The 17,197-nt window shown below is 47.5% G+C and overlaps 29 non-coding genes across 29 annotated transcripts; 14 read left to right on the top strand and 15 right to left on the bottom strand.

Moving 5' to 3' along the window:
* Positions 1 to 328: 328 nt before the first annotated feature.
* On the bottom strand, positions 329 to 401 carry TRNAK-CUU (transfer RNA lysine (anticodon CUU)). The gene has a single exon. It is a non-coding gene; the product is annotated as a tRNA-Lys (tRNA).
* A 107-nt stretch (positions 402 to 508) lies between these two features.
* TRNAG-GCC (transfer RNA glycine (anticodon GCC)) lies at positions 509 to 579 on the top strand. The gene has a single exon. It is a non-coding gene; the product is annotated as a tRNA-Gly (tRNA).
* A 1,968-nt stretch (positions 580 to 2,547) lies between these two features.
* Positions 2,548 to 2,620, bottom strand: TRNAK-CUU (transfer RNA lysine (anticodon CUU)). The gene has a single exon. It is a non-coding gene; the product is annotated as a tRNA-Lys (tRNA).
* Positions 2,621 to 3,288: 668 nt separating this feature from the next.
* TRNAK-CUU (transfer RNA lysine (anticodon CUU)) lies at positions 3,289 to 3,361 on the bottom strand. The gene has a single exon. It is a non-coding gene; the product is annotated as a tRNA-Lys (tRNA).
* Positions 3,362 to 3,468: 107 nt separating this feature from the next.
* TRNAG-GCC (transfer RNA glycine (anticodon GCC)) lies at positions 3,469 to 3,539 on the top strand. The gene has a single exon. It is a non-coding gene; the product is annotated as a tRNA-Gly (tRNA).
* An 860-nt stretch (positions 3,540 to 4,399) lies between these two features.
* TRNAK-CUU (transfer RNA lysine (anticodon CUU)) lies at positions 4,400 to 4,472 on the bottom strand. Its single transcript has one exon. It is a non-coding gene; the product is annotated as a tRNA-Lys (tRNA).
* A 107-nt stretch (positions 4,473 to 4,579) lies between these two features.
* TRNAG-GCC (transfer RNA glycine (anticodon GCC)) lies at positions 4,580 to 4,650 on the top strand. Its single transcript has one exon. It is a non-coding gene; the product is annotated as a tRNA-Gly (tRNA).
* An 861-nt stretch (positions 4,651 to 5,511) lies between these two features.
* On the bottom strand, positions 5,512 to 5,584 carry TRNAK-CUU (transfer RNA lysine (anticodon CUU)). Its single transcript has one exon. It is a non-coding gene; the product is annotated as a tRNA-Lys (tRNA).
* A 112-nt stretch (positions 5,585 to 5,696) lies between these two features.
* Positions 5,697 to 5,767, top strand: TRNAG-GCC (transfer RNA glycine (anticodon GCC)). Its single transcript has one exon. It is a non-coding gene; the product is annotated as a tRNA-Gly (tRNA).
* A 490-nt stretch (positions 5,768 to 6,257) lies between these two features.
* On the bottom strand, positions 6,258 to 6,330 carry TRNAK-CUU (transfer RNA lysine (anticodon CUU)). The gene has a single exon. It is a non-coding gene; the product is annotated as a tRNA-Lys (tRNA).
* A 107-nt stretch (positions 6,331 to 6,437) lies between these two features.
* Positions 6,438 to 6,508, top strand: TRNAG-GCC (transfer RNA glycine (anticodon GCC)). The gene has a single exon. It is a non-coding gene; the product is annotated as a tRNA-Gly (tRNA).
* Positions 6,509 to 6,999: 491 nt separating this feature from the next.
* On the bottom strand, positions 7,000 to 7,072 carry TRNAK-CUU (transfer RNA lysine (anticodon CUU)). The gene has a single exon. It is a non-coding gene; the product is annotated as a tRNA-Lys (tRNA).
* A 668-nt stretch (positions 7,073 to 7,740) lies between these two features.
* TRNAK-CUU (transfer RNA lysine (anticodon CUU)) lies at positions 7,741 to 7,813 on the bottom strand. The gene has a single exon. It is a non-coding gene; the product is annotated as a tRNA-Lys (tRNA).
* A 107-nt stretch (positions 7,814 to 7,920) lies between these two features.
* TRNAG-GCC (transfer RNA glycine (anticodon GCC)) lies at positions 7,921 to 7,991 on the top strand. The gene has a single exon. It is a non-coding gene; the product is annotated as a tRNA-Gly (tRNA).
* Positions 7,992 to 8,852: 861 nt separating this feature from the next.
* Positions 8,853 to 8,925, bottom strand: TRNAK-CUU (transfer RNA lysine (anticodon CUU)). Its single transcript has one exon. It is a non-coding gene; the product is annotated as a tRNA-Lys (tRNA).
* Positions 8,926 to 9,032: 107 nt separating this feature from the next.
* Positions 9,033 to 9,103, top strand: TRNAG-GCC (transfer RNA glycine (anticodon GCC)). Its single transcript has one exon. It is a non-coding gene; the product is annotated as a tRNA-Gly (tRNA).
* Positions 9,104 to 9,963: 860 nt separating this feature from the next.
* On the bottom strand, positions 9,964 to 10,036 carry TRNAK-CUU (transfer RNA lysine (anticodon CUU)). Its single transcript has one exon. It is a non-coding gene; the product is annotated as a tRNA-Lys (tRNA).
* Positions 10,037 to 10,143: 107 nt separating this feature from the next.
* Positions 10,144 to 10,214, top strand: TRNAG-GCC (transfer RNA glycine (anticodon GCC)). Its single transcript has one exon. It is a non-coding gene; the product is annotated as a tRNA-Gly (tRNA).
* A 1,227-nt stretch (positions 10,215 to 11,441) lies between these two features.
* TRNAK-CUU (transfer RNA lysine (anticodon CUU)) lies at positions 11,442 to 11,514 on the bottom strand. Its single transcript has one exon. It is a non-coding gene; the product is annotated as a tRNA-Lys (tRNA).
* Positions 11,515 to 11,621: 107 nt separating this feature from the next.
* TRNAG-GCC (transfer RNA glycine (anticodon GCC)) lies at positions 11,622 to 11,692 on the top strand. Its single transcript has one exon. It is a non-coding gene; the product is annotated as a tRNA-Gly (tRNA).
* A 304-nt stretch (positions 11,693 to 11,996) lies between these two features.
* On the top strand, positions 11,997 to 12,067 carry TRNAG-GCC (transfer RNA glycine (anticodon GCC)). Its single transcript has one exon. It is a non-coding gene; the product is annotated as a tRNA-Gly (tRNA).
* An 856-nt stretch (positions 12,068 to 12,923) lies between these two features.
* Positions 12,924 to 12,996, bottom strand: TRNAK-CUU (transfer RNA lysine (anticodon CUU)). The gene has a single exon. It is a non-coding gene; the product is annotated as a tRNA-Lys (tRNA).
* Positions 12,997 to 13,108: 112 nt separating this feature from the next.
* TRNAG-GCC (transfer RNA glycine (anticodon GCC)) lies at positions 13,109 to 13,179 on the top strand. Its single transcript has one exon. It is a non-coding gene; the product is annotated as a tRNA-Gly (tRNA).
* A 671-nt stretch (positions 13,180 to 13,850) lies between these two features.
* On the top strand, positions 13,851 to 13,921 carry TRNAG-GCC (transfer RNA glycine (anticodon GCC)). The gene has a single exon. It is a non-coding gene; the product is annotated as a tRNA-Gly (tRNA).
* A 490-nt stretch (positions 13,922 to 14,411) lies between these two features.
* Positions 14,412 to 14,484, bottom strand: TRNAK-CUU (transfer RNA lysine (anticodon CUU)). Its single transcript has one exon. It is a non-coding gene; the product is annotated as a tRNA-Lys (tRNA).
* Positions 14,485 to 14,781: 297 nt separating this feature from the next.
* TRNAK-CUU (transfer RNA lysine (anticodon CUU)) lies at positions 14,782 to 14,854 on the bottom strand. Its single transcript has one exon. It is a non-coding gene; the product is annotated as a tRNA-Lys (tRNA).
* Positions 14,855 to 14,966: 112 nt separating this feature from the next.
* TRNAG-GCC (transfer RNA glycine (anticodon GCC)) lies at positions 14,967 to 15,037 on the top strand. Its single transcript has one exon. It is a non-coding gene; the product is annotated as a tRNA-Gly (tRNA).
* Positions 15,038 to 15,898: 861 nt separating this feature from the next.
* TRNAK-CUU (transfer RNA lysine (anticodon CUU)) lies at positions 15,899 to 15,971 on the bottom strand. Its single transcript has one exon. It is a non-coding gene; the product is annotated as a tRNA-Lys (tRNA).
* Positions 15,972 to 16,083: 112 nt separating this feature from the next.
* Positions 16,084 to 16,154, top strand: TRNAG-GCC (transfer RNA glycine (anticodon GCC)). The gene has a single exon. It is a non-coding gene; the product is annotated as a tRNA-Gly (tRNA).
* Positions 16,155 to 17,197: the final 1,043 nt, after the last annotated feature.

Raw genomic sequence — 17,197 nt, 5'->3', positions numbered from 1 at the left:
TCTTATGCTCTAGCGACTGTGCTAGTCGGGCTTGGTTACGTAGGCTTGGAGGTGATGGCAAGGCAAGGCATCCTGACACTCCTGCTTTGTTTTATACACTAAAGTACATGAGTAAGTGTAAAATTAGGCATCTGTGGAGCATTGGTGGTTCAGTGGTAGAATTCTCGCCTGCCACTCGTGAGGCCCGGAATCGATTCCCGGCCAATGCAGTCCTGAGTTTTTGCTGATATGGCAGTGTATTTTGTGAAAGTGAGGACAGCCATTTGCGCTGTGGTGGTGCAAGTTGACAGTGTTCCACATACAATGGTACAGGAAAAATAAAAACATCCGCCCAATGTGGGGCTCGAACCCACGACCCTGAGATTAAGAGTCTCATGCTCTACCGACTGAGCTAGCCAGGCTTGGTTGAGAATGTATAAAGGTGATGGCAAGGCAAGGCATCCTGACACTCCTGCTTTATTTCATACACTAAAGTACACGAGTAAGTGTAAAGTTAAGTATCTGTGGAGCATTGGTGGTTCAGTGGTAGAATTCTCGCCTGCCACGCGGGAGGCCCGGGTTCGATTTCCGGCCAATGCAGTCCTGAATATTTGCTGATATGGCAGTGCATTTTGTGAAAGTGAGGACAGCCATTTGCGCTGTGGTGGTGCAAGTTGACAGTGTTCCACATACAATGGTACAGGAAAAGAAAAAAAACATCCGCCCAATGTGGGGCTCGAACCCACGACCCTAAGATTAAGAGTCTCATGCTTTACCGACTGAGTTAGCAATGCTTGGTAACCGAGGATTTGTGGTGATGGCAAGGCAAGGCATCCTGACTCTCCTGCTTTGTTTTGTACACTAAAGTACATGAGTAAGTCTAAAATTAAGCATCTGTGGAACATTGGTGGTTCAGTGGTAGAAATCTAGCCGGCCACGTGGGAGGCCGGGTTCAATTCCCGGTCAATACATTCCTGAGTTTTTGCTGATAGGGCAGAGCATTTTGTGAAAGTGAGGACAGCCATTTGCGCTGTGGTGATGCAAGTATACACTGTTCCACATACAATGGTAAAGGAAGAGAAAAAAACAACTGCCCAACATGGAGCTCAAATACATGACCCTAAGATTAATAGTCTTATGCTCTAGCGACTGTGCTAGTCGGGCTTGGTTACGTAGGCTTGGAGGTGATGGCAAGGCAAGGCATCCTGACACTCCTGCTTTGTTTTATACACTAAAGTACATGAGTAAGTGAAAAATTAGGCATCTGTGGAGCATTGGTGGTTCAGTGGTAGAATTATCGCCTGCCACTCGTGAGGCCCGGAATCGATTCCCGGCCAATGCAGTACTGAGTTTTTGCTGACATGGCAGTGTATTTTGTGAAAGTGAGGACAGCCATTTGCGCTGTGGTGGTGCAAGTTGACAGTGTTCCACATACAATGGTACAGGAAAAGAAAAAAAACATCCGCCCAATGTGGGGCTCGAACCCACGACCCTGAGATTAAGAGTCTCATGCTTTACCGACTGAGTTAGCAATGCTTGGTAAGCGAGGAGTTGTGGTGATGGCAAGGCAAGGCATCCTGACTCTCCTGCTTTGTTTTGTACACTAAAGTACATGAGTAAGTCTAAAATTAAGCATCTGTGGATCATTGGTGGTTCAGTGGTAGAAATCTAGCCGGCCACGTGGGAGGCCGGGTTCAATTCCGGGTCAATACATTCCTGAGTTTTTGCTGATAGGGCAGTGCATTTTGTGAAAGTGAGGACAGTCATTTGCGCTGTGGTGGTGCAAGTATACAGTGTTCCACATACAATGGTAAAGGAAGAGAAAAAAACAACTGCCCAACATGGAGCTCAAATACATGACCCTAAGATTAATAGTCTTATACTCTAGCGACTGTGCTAGTCGGGCTTGGTTACGTAGGCTTGGAGGTGATGGCAAGGCAAGGCATCCTGACACTCCTGCTTTGTTTTATACACTAAAGTACATGAGTAAGTGAAAAATTAGGCATCTGTGGAGCATTGGTGGTTCAGTGGTAGAATTCTCGCCTGCCACTCGTGAGGCCCGGAATCGATTCCCGGCCAATGCAGTCCTGAGTTTTTGCTGATATGGCAGTGTATTTTGTGAGGACAGCCATTTGCGCTGTGGTGATGCAAGTATACACTGTTCCACATACAATGGTAAAGGAAGAGAAAAAAACAACTGCCCAACATGGAGCTCAAATACATGACCCTAAGATTAATAGTCTTATACTCTAGCGACTGTGCTAGTCGGGCTTGGTTACGTAGGCTTGGAGGTGATGGCAAGGCAAGGCATCCTGACACTCCTGCTTTGTTTTATACACTAAAGTACATGAGTAAGTGAAAAATTAGGCATCTGTGGAGCATTGGTGGTTCAGTGGTAGAATTCTCGCCTGCCACTCGTGAGGCCTGGAATCGATTCCCGGCCAATGCAGTCCTGAGTTTTTGCTGATATGGCAGTGTATTTTGTGAAAGTGAGGACAGCCATTTGCGCTGTGGTGGTGGAAGTATACAGTGTTCCACATACAATGGTACAGGAAAAGAAAAAACATCCGCCCAACGTGGGGTTCGAACCCACGACCCTGAGATTAAGAGTCTCATGCTCTACCGACTGAGCTAGCAAGGCTTGGTTGAGAATGTATAAAGGTGATGGCAAGGCAAGGCATCCTGACACTCCTGCTTTATTTCATACACTAAAGTACACGAGTAAGTGTAAAGTTAAGTATCTGTGGAGCATTGGTGGTTCAGTGGTAGAATTCTCGCCTGCCACGCGGGAGGCCCGCGTTCGATTTCCGGCCAATGCAGTCTTGAATTTTTGCTGATATGGCAGTGCATTTTGTGAAAGTGAGGACAGCCATTTGCGCTGTGGTGGTGCAAGTTGACAGTGTTCCACATACAATGGTACAGGAAAAGAAAAAAAACATCCACCCAATGTGGGGCTCGAACCCACGACCCTGACATTAAGAGTCTCATGCTTTACCGACTGAGTTAGCAATGCTTGGTAAGCGAGGAGTTGTGGTGATGGCAAGGCAAGGCATCCTGACTCTCCTGCTTTGTTTTGTACACTAAAGTACATGAGTAAGTCTAAAATTAAGCATCTGTGGATCATTGGTGGTTCAGTGGTAGAAATCTAGCCGGCCACGTGGGAGGCCGGGTTCAATTCCGGGTCAATACATTCCTGAGTTTTTGCTGATAGGGCAGTGCATTTTGTGAAAGTGAGGACAGCCATTTGCGCTGTGGTGGTGCAAGTTGACAGTGTTCCACATACAATGGTACAGGAAAAGAAAAAACATCCGCCCAACGTGGGGCTCGAACCAACGACCCTGAGATTAAGAGTCTCATGCTCTACCGACTGAGCTAGCCAGGCTTGGTTGAGAATGTATGGAGGTGATGGCAAGGCAAGGCATCCTGACACTCCTGCTTTGTTTCATACACTAAAGTACACGAGTAAGTGTAAAATTAAGTACCTGTGGAGCATTGGTGGTTCAGTGGTAGAATTCTCGCCTGCCACTCGGGAGGCCCGGGTTCGATTCCCGGCCAATGCAGTCCTGAGTTTTTGCTGATATGGCAGTGCATTTTGTGAAAGTGAGGACAGCCATTTGCGCTGTGGTGGGGCAAGTTGACAGTGTTCCACATACAATGGTACAGGAAAAGAAAAAAAACATCCGCCCAATGTGGGGCTCGAACCCACGACCCTGAGATTAAGAGTCTCATGCTTTACCGACTGAGTTAGCAATGCTTGGTAACCGAGGAGTTGTGGTGATGGCAAGGCAAGGCATCCTGACTCTCCTGCTTTGTTTTGTACACTAAAGTACATGAGTAAGTCTAAAATTAAGCATCTGTGGATCATTGGTGGTTCAGTGGTAGAAATCTAGCCGGCCACGTGGGAGGCCGGGTTCAATTCCCGGTCAATACATTCCTGAGTTTTTGCTGATAGGGCAGTGCATTTTGTGAAAGTGAGGACAGCCATTTGCGCTGTGGTGGTGCAAGTATACAGTGTTCCACATACAATGGTACAGGAAAAGAAAAAACATCCGCCCAATGTGGGGCTCGAACCCACGACCCTGAGATTAAGAGTCTTATGCTCTAGCGACTGTGCTAGTCGGGCTTGGTTACGTAGGCTTGGAGGTGATGGCAAGGCAAGGCATCCTGACACTCCTGCTTTGTTTTATACACTAAAGTACATGAGTAAGTGTAAAATTAGGCATCTGTGGAGCATTGGTGGTTCAGTGGTAGAATTCTCGCCTGCCACGCGTGAGGCCCGGAATCGATTCCCGGCCAATGCAGTCCTGAGTTTTTGCTGATATGGCAGTGTATTTTGTGAAAGTGAGGACATCCATTTGCGCTGTGGTGGTGCAAGTTGACAGTGTTCCACATACAATAGTACAGGAAAAGAAAAAACATCCGCCTAACGTGGGGCTCGAACCCACGACCCTGAGATTAAGAGTCTCATGCTCTACCGACTGAGCTAGCCAGGCTTGGTTGAGAATATATGGAGGTGATGGCAAGGCAAGGCATCCTGACACTCCTGCTTTGTTTCATACACTAAAGTACACGAGTAAGTGTAGCATGAAGTACCTGTGGAGCATTGGTGGTTCAGTGGTAGAATTTTCGCCTGCCACGCGGGAGGCCCGGGTTCGATTCCCGGCCAATGCAGTCCTAAGTTTTTGCTGATATGGCAGTGCATTTTGTGAAAGTGAGGACAGCCATTTGCGCTGTGGTGGTGCAAGTTGACAGTGTTCCACATACAATGGTACAGGAAAAGAAAAAAAACATCCGCCCAATGTGGGGCTCGAACCCACGACCCTGAGATTAAGAGTCTCATGCTTTACCGACTGAGTTAGCAATGCTTGGTAACCGAGGAGTTGTGGTGATGGCAAGGCAAGGCATCCTGACTCTCCTGCTTTGTTTTGTACACTAAAGTACATGAGTAAGTCTAAAATTAAGCATCTGTGGATCATTGGTGGTTCAGTGGTAGAAATCTAGCCGGCCACATGGGAGGCCGGGTTCAATTCCCGGTCAATACATTCCTGAGTTTTTGCTGATAGGGCAGTGCATTTTGTGAAAGTGAGGACAGCCATTTACGCTGTGGTGATGCAAGTATACACTGTTCCACATACAATGGTACAGGAAGAGAAAAAAACAACTGCCCAACATGGAGCTCAAATACATGACCCTAAGATTAATAGTCTTATGCTCTAGCGACTGTGCTAGTCGGGCTTGGTTACGTAGGCTTGGAGGTGATGGCAAGGTAAGGCATCCTGATACTCCTGCTTTGTTTTATACACTAAAGTACATGAGTAAGTGTAAAATTAGGCATCTGTGGAGCATTGGTGGTTCAGTGGTAGAATTCTCGCCTGCCACGCGTGAGGCCCGCAATCGATTCCCGGCCAATGCAGTCCTTAGTTTTTGCTGATATGGCAGTGTATTTTGTGAAAGTGAGGACAGCCATTTGCGCTGTGGTGGTGCAAGTATACAGTGTTCCACATACAATGGTACAGGAAAAGAAAAAACATCCGCCCAACGTGGGGCTCGAACCCACGACCCTGAGATTAAGAGTCTCATGCTCTACCGACTGAGCTAGCCAGGCTTGGTTGCGAATGTATGGAGGTGATGGCAAGGCAAGGCAAGGCATCCTGACACTCCTGCTTTGTTTCATACACTAAAGTACACGAGTAAGTGTAAAATTAAGTACCTGTGGAGCATTGGTGGTTCAGTGGTAGAATTCTCGCCTGCCACGCGGGAGGCCCGGGTTCGATTCCCGGCCAATGCAGTCCTGATTTTTTGCTGATATGGCAGTGCATTTTGTGAAAGTGAGGACAGCCATTTGCGCTGTGGTGGTGCAAGTTGACAGTGTTCCACATACAATGGTACAGGAAAAGAAAAAAAACATCCGCCCAATGTGGGGCTCGAACCCACGACCCTGAGATTAAGAGTCTCATGCTTTACCGACTGAGTTAGCAATGCTTGGTAAGCGAGGAATTGTGGTGATGGCAAGGCAAGGCATCCTGACTCTCCTGCTTTGTTTTGTACACTAAAGTACATGAGTAAGTCTAAAATTAAGCATCTGTGGATCGTTGGTGGTTCAGTGGTAGAAATCTAGCCGGCCACGTGGGAGGCCGGGTTCAATTCCGGGTCAATACATTCCTGAGTTTTTGCTGATAGGGCAGTGCATTTTGTGAAAGTGAGGACAGTCATTTGCGCTGTGGTGGTGCAAGTATACAGTGTTCCACATACAATAGTACAGGAAAGGAAAAAACATCCACCCAACGTGGGGCTCGAACCCACGACCCTGAGATTAAGAGTCTCATGCTCTACCGACTGAGCTAGCCAGGCTTGGTTGAGAATGTATGGAGGTGATGGCAAGGCAAGGCATCCTGACACTCCTGCTTTGTTTCATACACTAAAGTACACGAGTAAGTGTAAAATTAAGTACCTGTGGAGCATTGGTGGTTCAGTGGTAGAATTCTCGCCTGCCACGCGGGAGGCCCGGGTTCGATTTCCGGCCAATGCAGTCCTGAATTTTTGCTGATATGGCAGTGCATTTTGTGAAAGTGAGGACAGCCATTTGCGCTGTGGTGGTGCAAGTTGACAGTGTTCCACATACAATGGTACAGGAAAAGAAAAAAAACATCCGCTTAATGTGGGGCTCGAACCCACGACCCTGAGATTAAGAGTCTCATGCTTTACCGACTGAGTTAGCAATGCTTGGTAACCGAGGATTTGTGGTGATGGCAAGGCAAGGCATCCTGACTCTCCTGCTTTGTTTTGTACACTAAAGTACATGAGTAAGTCTAAAATTAAGCATCTGTGGAACATTGGTGGTTCAGTGGTAGAATTCTCGCCTGCCACTCGTGAGGCCTGGAATCGATTCCCGGCCAATGCAGTCCTGAGTTTTTGCTGATATGGCAGTGTATTTTGTGAAAGTGAGGACAGCCATTTGCGCTGTGGTGGTGGAAGTATACAGTGTTCCACATACAATGGTACAGGAAAAGAAAAAACATCCGCCCAACGTGGGGGTCGAACCCACGACCCTGAGATTAAGAGTCTCATGCTCTACCGACTGAGCTAGCCAGGCTTGGTTGAGAATGTATAAAGGTGATGGCAAGGCAAGGCATCCTGACACTCCTGCTTTATTTCATACACTAAAGTACACGAGTAAGTGTAAAGTTAAGTATCTGTGGAGCATTGGTGGTTCAGTGGTAGAATTCTCGCCTGCCACGCGGGAGGCCCGCGTTCGATTTCCGGCCAATGCAGTCCTGAATTTTTGCTGATATGGCAGTGCATTTTGTGAAAGTGAGGACAGCCATTTGCGCTGTGGTGGTGCAAGTTGACAGTGTTCCACATACAATGGTACAGGAAAAGAAAAAAAACATCCACCCAATGTGGGGCTCGAACCCACGACCCTGACATTAAGAGTCTCATGCTTTACCGACTGAGTTAGCAATGCTTGGTAAGCGAGGAGTTGTGGTGATGGCAAGGCAAGGCATCCTGACTCTCCTGCTTTGTTTTGTACACTAAAGTACATGAGTAAGTCTAAAATTAAGCATCTGTGGATCATTGGTGGTTCAGTGGTAGAAATCTAGCCGGCCACGTGGGAGGCCGGGTTCAATTCCGGGTCAATACATTCCTGAGTTTTTGCTGATAGGGCAGTGCATTTTGTGAAAGTGAGGACAGCCATTTGCGCTGTGGTGGTGCAAGTATACAGTGTTCCACATACAATGGTACAGGAAAGGAAAAAACATCCGCCCAACGTGGGGCTCGAACCCACGACCCTGAGATTAAGAGTCTCATGCTCTACCGACTGAGCTAGCCAGGCTTGGTTGAGAATGTATGGAGGTGATGGCAAGGCAAGGCATCCTGACACTCCTGCTTTGTTTCATACACTAAAGTACACGAGTAAGTGTAAAATTAAGTACCTGTGGAGCATTGGTGGTTCAGTGGTAGAATTCTCGCCTGCCACGCGGGAGGCCCGGGTTCGATTCCCGGCCAATGCAGTCCTGAGTTTTTGCTGATATGGCAGTGCATTTTGTGAAAGTGAGGACAGCCATTTGCGCTGTGGTGGTGCAAGTTGACAGTGTTCAAAATACAATGGTACAGGAAAAGAAAAAAAACATCCGCCCAATGTGGGGCTCGAACCCACGACCCTGAGATTAAGAGTCTCATGCTTTACCGACTAAGTTAGCAATGCTTGGTAACCGAGGAGTTGTGGTGATGGCAAGGCAAGGCATCCTGACTCTCCTGCTTTGTTTTGTACACTAAAGTACATGAGTAAGTCTAAAATTAAGCATCTGTGGATCATTGGTGGTTCAGTGGTAGAAATCTAGCCGGCCACGTGGGAGGCCGGGTTCAATTCCCGGTCAATACATTCCTGAGTTTTTGCTGATAGGGCAGTGCATTTTGTGAAAGTGAGGACAGCCATTTGCGCTGTGGTGATGCAAGTATACACTGTTCCACATACAATGGTAAAGGAAGAGAAAAAAACAACTGCCCAACATGGAGCTCAAATACATGACCCTAAGATTAATAGTCTTATGCTCTAGCGACTGTGCTAGTCGGGCTTGGTTACGTAGGCTTGGAGGTGATGGCAAGGCAAGGCATCCTGACACTCCTGCTTTGTTTTATACACTAAAGTACATGGGTAAGTGTAAAATTAGGCATCTGTGGAGCATTGGTGGTTCAGTGGTAGAATTCTCGCCTGCCACTCGTGAGGCCCGGAATCGATTCCCGGCCAATGCAGTCCTGAGTTTTTGCTGATATGGCAGTGTATTTTGTGAAAGTGAGGACAGCCATTTGCGCTGTGGTGGTGCAAGTTGACAGTGTTCCACATACAATGGTACAGGAAAAGAAAAAACATCCGCCCAACGTGGGGCTCGAACCCACGACCCTGAGATTAAGAGTCTCATGCTCTACCGACTGAGCTAGCCAGGCTTGGTTGAGAATGTAAGGAGGTGATGGCAAGGCAAGGCATCCTGACACTCCTGCTTTGTTTCATACACTAAAGTACACGAGTAAGTGTAAAATTAAGTACCTGTGGAGCATTGGTGGTTCAGTGGTAGAATTCTCGCCTGCCACTCGGGAGGCCCGGGTTCGATTCCCGGCCAATGCAGTCCTGAGTTTTTGCTGATATGGCAGTGCATTTTGTGAAAGTGAGGACAGCCATTTGCGCTGTGGTGGGGCAAGTTGACAGTGTTCCACATACAATGGTACAGGAAAAGAAAAAAAACATCCGCCCAATGTGGGGCTCGAACCCACGACCCTGAGATTAAGAGTCTCATACTTTACCGACTGAGTTAGCAATGCTTGGTAACCGAGGAGTTGTGGTGATGGCAAGGCAAGGCATCCTGACTCTCCTGCTTTGTTTTGTACACTAAAGTACATGAGTAAGTCTAAAATTAAGCATCTGTGGATCATTGGTGGTTCAGTGGTAGAAATCTAGCCGGCCACGTGGGAGGCCGGGTTCAATTCCCGGTCAATACATTCCTGAGTTTTTGCTGATAGGGCAGTGCATTTTGTGAAAGTGAGGACAGTCATTTGCGCTGTGGTGGTGCAAGTATACAGTGTTCCACATACAATGGTACAGGAAAGGAAAAAACATCCGCCCAATGTGGGGCTCGAACCCACGACCCTGAGATTAAGAGTCTTATGCTCTAGCGACTGTGCTAGTCGGGCTTGGTTACGTAGGCTTGGAGGTGATGGCAAGGCAAGGCATCCTGACACTCCTGCTTTGTTTTATACACTAAAGTACATGAGTAAGTGTAAAATTAGACATCTGTGGAGCATTGGTGGTTCAGTGGTAGAATTCTTGCCTGCCACGCGTGAGGCCCGGAATCGATTCCCGGCCAATGCAGTCCTGAGTTTTTGCTGATATGGCAGTGTATTTTGTGAAAGTGAGGACATCCATTTGCGCTGTGGTGGTGCAAGTTGACAGTGTTCCACATACAATGGTACAGGAAAAGAAAAAACATCCGCCTAACGTGGGGCTCGAACCCACGACCCTGAGATTAAGAGTCTCATGCTCTACCGACTGAGCTAGCCAGGCTTGGTTGAGAATATATGGAGGTGATGGCAAGGCAAGGCATCCTGACACTCCTGCTTTGTTTCATACACTAAAGTACACGAGTAAGTGTAGCATGAAGTACCTGTGGAGCATTGGTGGTTCAGTGGTAGAATTCTCGCCTGCCACGCGGGAGGCCCGGGTTCGATTCCCGGCCAATGCAGTCCTAAGTTTTTGCTGATATGGCAGTGCATTTCGTGAAAGTGAGGACAGCCATTTGCGCTGTGGTGGTGCAAGTTGACAGTGTTCCACATACAATGGTACAGGAAAAGAAAAAAAACATCCGCCCAATGTGGGGCTCGAACCCACGACCCTGAGATTAAGAGTCTCATGCTTTACCGACTGAGTTAGCAATGCTTGGTAACCGAGGAGTTGTGGTGATGGCAAGGCAAGGCATCCTGACTCTCCTGCTTTGTTTTGTACACTAAAGTACATGAGTAAGTCTAAAATTAAGCATCTGTGGATCATTGGTGGTTCAGTGGTAGAAATCTAGCCGGCCACATGGGAGGCCGGGTTCAATTCCCGGTCAATACATTCCTGAGCTTTTGCTGATATGGCAGTGCATTTTGTGAAAGTGAGGACAGCCATTTGCGCTGTGGTGGGGCAAGTTGACAGTGTTCCACATACAATGGTACAGGAAAAGAAAAAAAACATCCACCCAATGTGGAGCTCGAACCCACGACCCTGAGATTAAGAGTCTCATGCTTTACCGACTGAGTTAGCAATGCTTGGTAAGCGAGGAGTTGTGGTGATGGCAAGGCAAGGCATCCTGACTCTCCTGCTTTGTTTTGTACACTAAAGTACATGAGTAAGTCTAAAATTAAGCATCTGTGGATCATTGGTGGTTCAGTGGTAGAAATCTAGCCGGCCACGTGGGAGGCCGGGTTCAATTCCCGGTCAATACATTCCTGAGTTTTTGCTGATAGGGCAGTGCATTTTGTGAAAGTGAGGACAGCCATTTGCGCTGTGGTGATGCAAGTATACACTGTTCCACATACAATGGTACAGGAAGAGAAAAAAACAACTGCCCAACATGGAGCTCAAATACATGACCCTAAGATTAATAGTCTTATGCTCTAGCGACTGTGCTAGTCGGGCTTGGTTACGTAGGCTTGGAGGTGATGGCAAGGCATCCTGACACTCCTGCTTTGTTTTATACACTAAAGTACATGAGTAAGTGTAAAATTAGGCATCTGTGGAGCATTGGTGGTTCAGTGGTAGAATTCTCACCTGCCACGCGTGAGGCCCGGAATCGATTCCCGGCCAATGCAGTCCTGAGTTTTTGCTGATATGGCAGTGTATTTTGTGAAAGTGAGGACAGCCATTTGCGCTGTGGTGGTGCAAGTATACAGTGTTCCACATACAATGGTACAGGAAAAGATAAAACATCCGCCCAACGTGGGGGTCGAACCCACGACCCTGAGATTAAGAGTCTCATGCTCTACCGACTGAGCTAGCCAGGCTTGGTTGAGAATGTATGGAGGTGATGGCAAGGCAAGGCATCCTGACACTCCTGCTTTATTTCATACACTAAAGTACACGAGTAAGTATAAAGTTAAGTATCTGTGGAGCATTGGTGGTTCAGTGGAAGAATTCACGCCTGCCACGCGGGAGGCCTGGGTTCGATTCCCGGCCAATGCAGTCCTGAGTTTTTGCTGATATGGCAGTGTATTTTGTGAAAGTGAGGACAGCCATTTGCGCTGTGGTGGTGCAAGTATACAGTGTTCCACATACAATGGTACAGGAAAAGAAAAAACATCCGCCCAATGTTGGGGTCGAACCCACGACCCTGAGATTAAGAGTCTCATGCTCTACCGACTGAGCTAGCCAGGCTTGGTTGCGAATGTATGGAGGTGATGGCAAGGCAAGGCAAGGCATCCTGACACTCCTGCTTTGTTTCATACACTAAAGTACACGAGTAAGTGTAATATTAAGTATCTGTGGAGCATTGGTGGTTCAGTGGTAGAATTCTCGCCTGCCACGCGGGAGGCCCGGGTTCGATTCCCGGCCAATGCAGTCCTGAGTTTTTGCTGATATGGCAGTGCATTTTGTGAAAGTGAGGACAGCCATTTGCGCTGTGGTGGTGCAAGTTGACAGTGTTCCACATACAATGGTACAGGAAAAGAAAAAAAACATCCGCCCAATGTGGGGCTCGAACCCACGACCCTGAGATTAAGAGTCTCATGCTTTACCGACTGAGTTAGCAATGCTTGGTAACCGAGGAGTTGTGGTGATGGCAAGGCAAGGCATCCTGACTCTCCTGCTTTGTTTTGTACACTAAAGTACATGAGTAAGTCTAAAATTAAGCATCTGTGGATCATTGGTGGTTCAGTGGTAGAAATCTAGCCGGCCACGTGGGAGGCCGGGTTCAATTCCCGGTCAATACATTCCTGAGTTTTTGCTGATAGGGCAGTGCATTTTGTGAAAGTGAGGACAGCCATTTGCGCTGTGGTGATGCAAGTATACACTGTTCCACATACAATGGTACAGGAAGAGAAAAAAACAACTGCCCAACATGGAGCTCAAATACATGACCCTAAGATTAATAGTCTTATGCTCTAGTGACTGTGCTAGTCGGGCTTGGTTACGTAGGCTTGGAGGTGATGGCAAGGCATCCTGACACTCCTGCTTTGTTTTATACACTAAAGTACATGAGTAAGTGTAAAATTAGGCATCTGTGGAGCATTGGTGGTTCAGTGGTAGAATTCTCACCTGCCACGCGTGAGGCCCGGAATCGATTCCCGGCCAATGCAGTCCTGAGTTTTTGCTGATATGGCAGTGTATTTTGTGAAAGTGAGGACAGCCATTAGCGCTGTGGTGGTGCAAGTATACAGTGTTCCACATACAATGGTACAGGAAAAGAAAAAACATCCGCCCAACGTGGGGGTCGAACCCACGACCCTGAGATTAAGAGTCTCATGCTCTACCGACTGAGCTAGCCAGGCTTGGTTGCGAATATATGGAGGTGATGGCAAGGCAAGGCAAGGCATCCTGACACTCCTGCTTTGTTTCATACACTAAAGTACACGAGTAAGTGTAATGTTAAGTACCTGTGGAGCATTGGTGGTTCAGTGGTAGAATTCTCGCCTGCCACGCGGGAGGCCCGGGTTCGATTCCCGGCCAATGCAGTCCTGAGTTTTTGCTGATATGGCAGTGCATTTTGTGAAAGTGAGGACAGCCATTTGCGCTGTGGTGGTGCAAGTTGACAGTGTTCCACATACAATGGTACAGGAAAAGAAAAAAAACATCCGCCCAATGTGGGGCTCGAACCCACGACCCTGAGATTAAGAGTCTCATGCTTTACCGACTGAGTTAGCAATGCTTGGTAACCGAGGAGTTGTGGTGATGGCAAGGAAAGGCATCCTGACTCTCCTGCTTTGTTTTGTACACTAAAGTACATGAGTAAGTCTAAAATTAAACATCTGTGGATCATTGGTGGTTCAGTGGTAGAAATCTAGCCGGCCACGTGGGAGGCCGGGTTCAATTCCCGGTCAATACATTCCTGAGTTTTTGCTGATAGGGCAGTGCATTTTGTGAAAGTGAGGACAGCCATTTGCGCTGTGGTGATGCAAGTATACACTGTTCCACATACAATGGTATAGAAAGAGAAAAAAACAAGTGCCCAACATGGAGCTCAAATACATGACCCTAAGATTAATAGTCTTATACTCTAGCGACTGTGCTAGTCGGGCTTGGTTACGTAGGCTTGGAGGTGATGGCAAGGCAAGGCATCCTGACACTCCTGCTTTGTTTTATACACTAAAGTACATGAGTAAGTGTAAAATTAAGTACCTGTGGAGCATTGGTGGTTCAGTGGTAGAATTCTTGCCTGCCACGCGGGAGGCCCGGGTTCGATTCCCGGCCAATGCAGTCCTGGGTTTTTGCTGATATGGCAGTGCATTTTGTGAAAGTGAGGACAGCCATTTGCGCTGTGGTGATGCAAGTATACACTGTTCCACATACAATGGTAAAGGAAGAGAAAAAAACAACTGCCCGACATGGAGCTCAAATACATGACCCTAAGATTAATAGTCTTATGCTCTAGCGACTGTGCTAGTCGGGCTTGGTTACGTAGGCTTGGAGGTGATGGCAAGGCAAGGCATCCTGACACTCCTGCTTTGTTTTATACACTAAAGTACATGAGTAAGTGTAAAATTAGGCATCTGTGGAGCATTGGTGGTTCAGTGGTAGAATTCTCGCCTGCCACTCATGAGGCCCGGAATCGATTCCCGGCCAATGCAGTCCTGAGTTTTTGCTGATATGGCAGTGTATTTTGTGAAAGTGAGGACAGCCATTTGCGCTGTGGTGGTGCAAGTTGACAGTGTTCCACATACAATGGTACAGGAAAAGAAAAAACATCCGCCCAACGTGGGGCTCGAACCCACGACCCTGAGATTAAGAGTCTCATGCTCTACCGACTGAGCTAGCCAGGCTTGGTTGAGAATGTATGGAGGTGATGGCAAGGCAAGGCATCCTGACACTCCTGCTTTATTTCATACACTAAAGTACACGAGTAAGTATAAAGTTAAGTATCTGTGGAGCATTGGTGGTTCAGTGGAAGAATTCACGCCTGCCACGCGGGAGGCCTGGGTTTGATTCCCGGCCAATGCAGTCCTGAGTTTTTGCTGATATGGCAGTGTATTTTGTGAAAGTGAGGACAGCCATTTGCGCTGTGGTGGTGCAAGTATACAGTGTTCCACATACAATGGTACAGGAAAAGAAAAAACATCCGCCCAACGTTGGGGTCGAACCCACGACCCTGAGATTAAGAGTCTCATGCTCTACCGACTGAGCTAGCCAGGCTTGGTTGCGAATGTATGGAGGTGATGGCAAGGCAAGGCAAGGCATCCTGACACTCCTGCTTTGTTTCATACACTAAAGTACACGAGTAAGTGTAAAATTAAGTACCTGTGGAGCATTGGTGGTTCAGTGGTAGAATTCTCACCTGCCACGCGGGAGGCCAGGGTTCGATTCCCGGCCAATGCAGTCCTGAGTTTTTGCTGATATGGCAGTGTATTTTGTGAAAGTGAGGACAGCCATTTGCGCTGTGGTGGTGCAAGTTGACAGTGTTCCACATACAATGGTACAGGAAAAGAAAAAAAACATCCGCCCAATGTGGGGCTCGAACCCACGACCCTGAGATTAAGAGTCGCATGCTTTACCGACTGAGTTAGCAGTGCTTGGTAACTGAGGAGTTGTGGTTATGGAAAGGGAAGGCATCCTGACTCTCCTGCTTTGATTTGTACACTAAAGTACATGAGTAAGTTTAAAAATAAGCATCTGTGGATCATTGGTGGTTCAGTGGTAGAAATATAGCCGGCCACGTGGGAGGCCGGGTTCAATTCCCGGTCAATACATTCCTGAGTTTTTGCTGATAGGGCAGTGCATTTTGTGAAAGTGAGGACAGCCATTTGCGCTGTGGTGATGCAAGTATACACTGTTCCACATACAATGGTACAGGAAGAGAAAAAAACAACTGCCCAACATGGAGCTCAAATACATGACCCTAAGATTAATAGTCTTATGCTCTAGCGACTGTGCTAGTCGGGCTTGGTTACGTAGGCTTGGAGGTGATGGCAAGGCAAGGCATCCTGACACTCCTGCTTTGTTTTATACACTAAAGTACATGAGTAAGTGTAAAATTAGGCATCTGTGGAGCATTGGTGGTTCAGTGGTAGAATTCTCGCCTGCCACGCGTGAGGCCCGGAACCGATTCCCGGCCAATGCAGTCCTGAGTTTTTGCTGATATGGCAGTGTATTTTGTGAAAGTGAGGACAGCCATTTGCGCTGTGGTGGTGCAAGGATACAGTGCTCCACATACAATGGTACAGGAAAAGAAAAAACATCCACCCAACGTGGGGCTCGAACCCACGACCCTGTGATTAAGAGTCTCATGCTCTACCGACTGAGCTAGCCAGGCTTGGTTGTGAATGTATGGAGGTGATGGCAAGGCAAGGCAAGGCATCCTGACACTCCTGCTTTGTTTCATACACTAAAGTACACGAGTAAGTGTAAAATTAAGTACCTGTGGAGCATTGGTGGTTCAGTGGTAGAATTCTCGCCTGCCACGCGGGAGGCCCGGGTTCGATTCCCGGCCAATGCAGTCCTGAGTTTTTGCTGATATGGCAGTGCATTTTGTGAAAGTGAGGACAGCCATTTGCGCTGTGGTGGTGCAAGTTGACAGTGTTCCACATACAATGGTACAGGAAAAGAAAAAAAACATCCGCCCAATGTGGGGCTCGAACCCACGACCCTGAGATTAAGAGTCTCATGCTTTACCGACTGAGTTAGCAATGCTTGGTAACCGAGGAGTTGTGGTGATGGCAAGGCAAGGCAAGGCATCCTGACTCTCCTGCTTTGTTTTGTACACTAAAGTACATGAGTAAGTCTAAAATTAAGCATCTGTGGATCATTGGTGGTTCAGTGGTAGAAATCTAGCCGGCCACGTGGGAGGCCGGGTTCAATTCCCGGTCAATACATTCCTGAGTTTTTGCTGATAGGGCAGTGCATTTTGTGAAAGTGAGGACAGCCATTTGCGCTGTGGTGATGCAAGTATACACTGTTCCACATACAATGGTAAAGAAAGAGAAAAAAACAACTGCCCAACATATAGCTCAAATACATGACCCTAAGATTAATAGTCTTATGCTCTAGCGACTGTGCTAGTCGGGCTTGGTTACGTAGGCTTGGAGGTGATGGCAAGGCAAGGCATCCTGACACTCCTGCTTTGTTTTATACACTAAAGTACATGAGTAAGTGTAAAATTAGGCATCTGTGGAGCATTGGTGGTTCAGTGGTAGAATTCTCGCCTGCCACTCGTGAGGCCCGGAATCGATTCCCGGCCAATGCAGTCCTGAGTTTTTGCTGATATGGCAGTGTATTTTGTGAAAGTGAGGACAGCCATTTGCGCTGTGGTGGTGCAAGTTGACAGTGTTCCACATACAATGGTACAGGAAAAGAAAAAAAACATCCAACCAATGTGGGGCTCGAACCCACGACCCTGAGATTAAGAGTCTCATGCTTTACCGACTGAGTTAGCAATGCTTGGTAACCGAGGAGTTGTGGTGATGGCAAGGCAAGGCATCCTGACTCTCCTGCTTTGTTTTGTACATGAGTAAGTCTAAAATTAAGCATCTGTGGATCATT

This window comes from Pseudophryne corroboree, chromosome 3, assembly GCF_028390025.1.
Source record: "Pseudophryne corroboree isolate aPseCor3 chromosome 3, aPseCor3.hap2, whole genome shotgun sequence".
Classification (NCBI taxonomy): domain Eukaryota; kingdom Metazoa; phylum Chordata; class Amphibia; order Anura; family Myobatrachidae; genus Pseudophryne; species Pseudophryne corroboree.
Note: the sequence above shows the minus strand (reverse complement) of the source record. Positions and strands in the feature narration are given on the sequence as shown.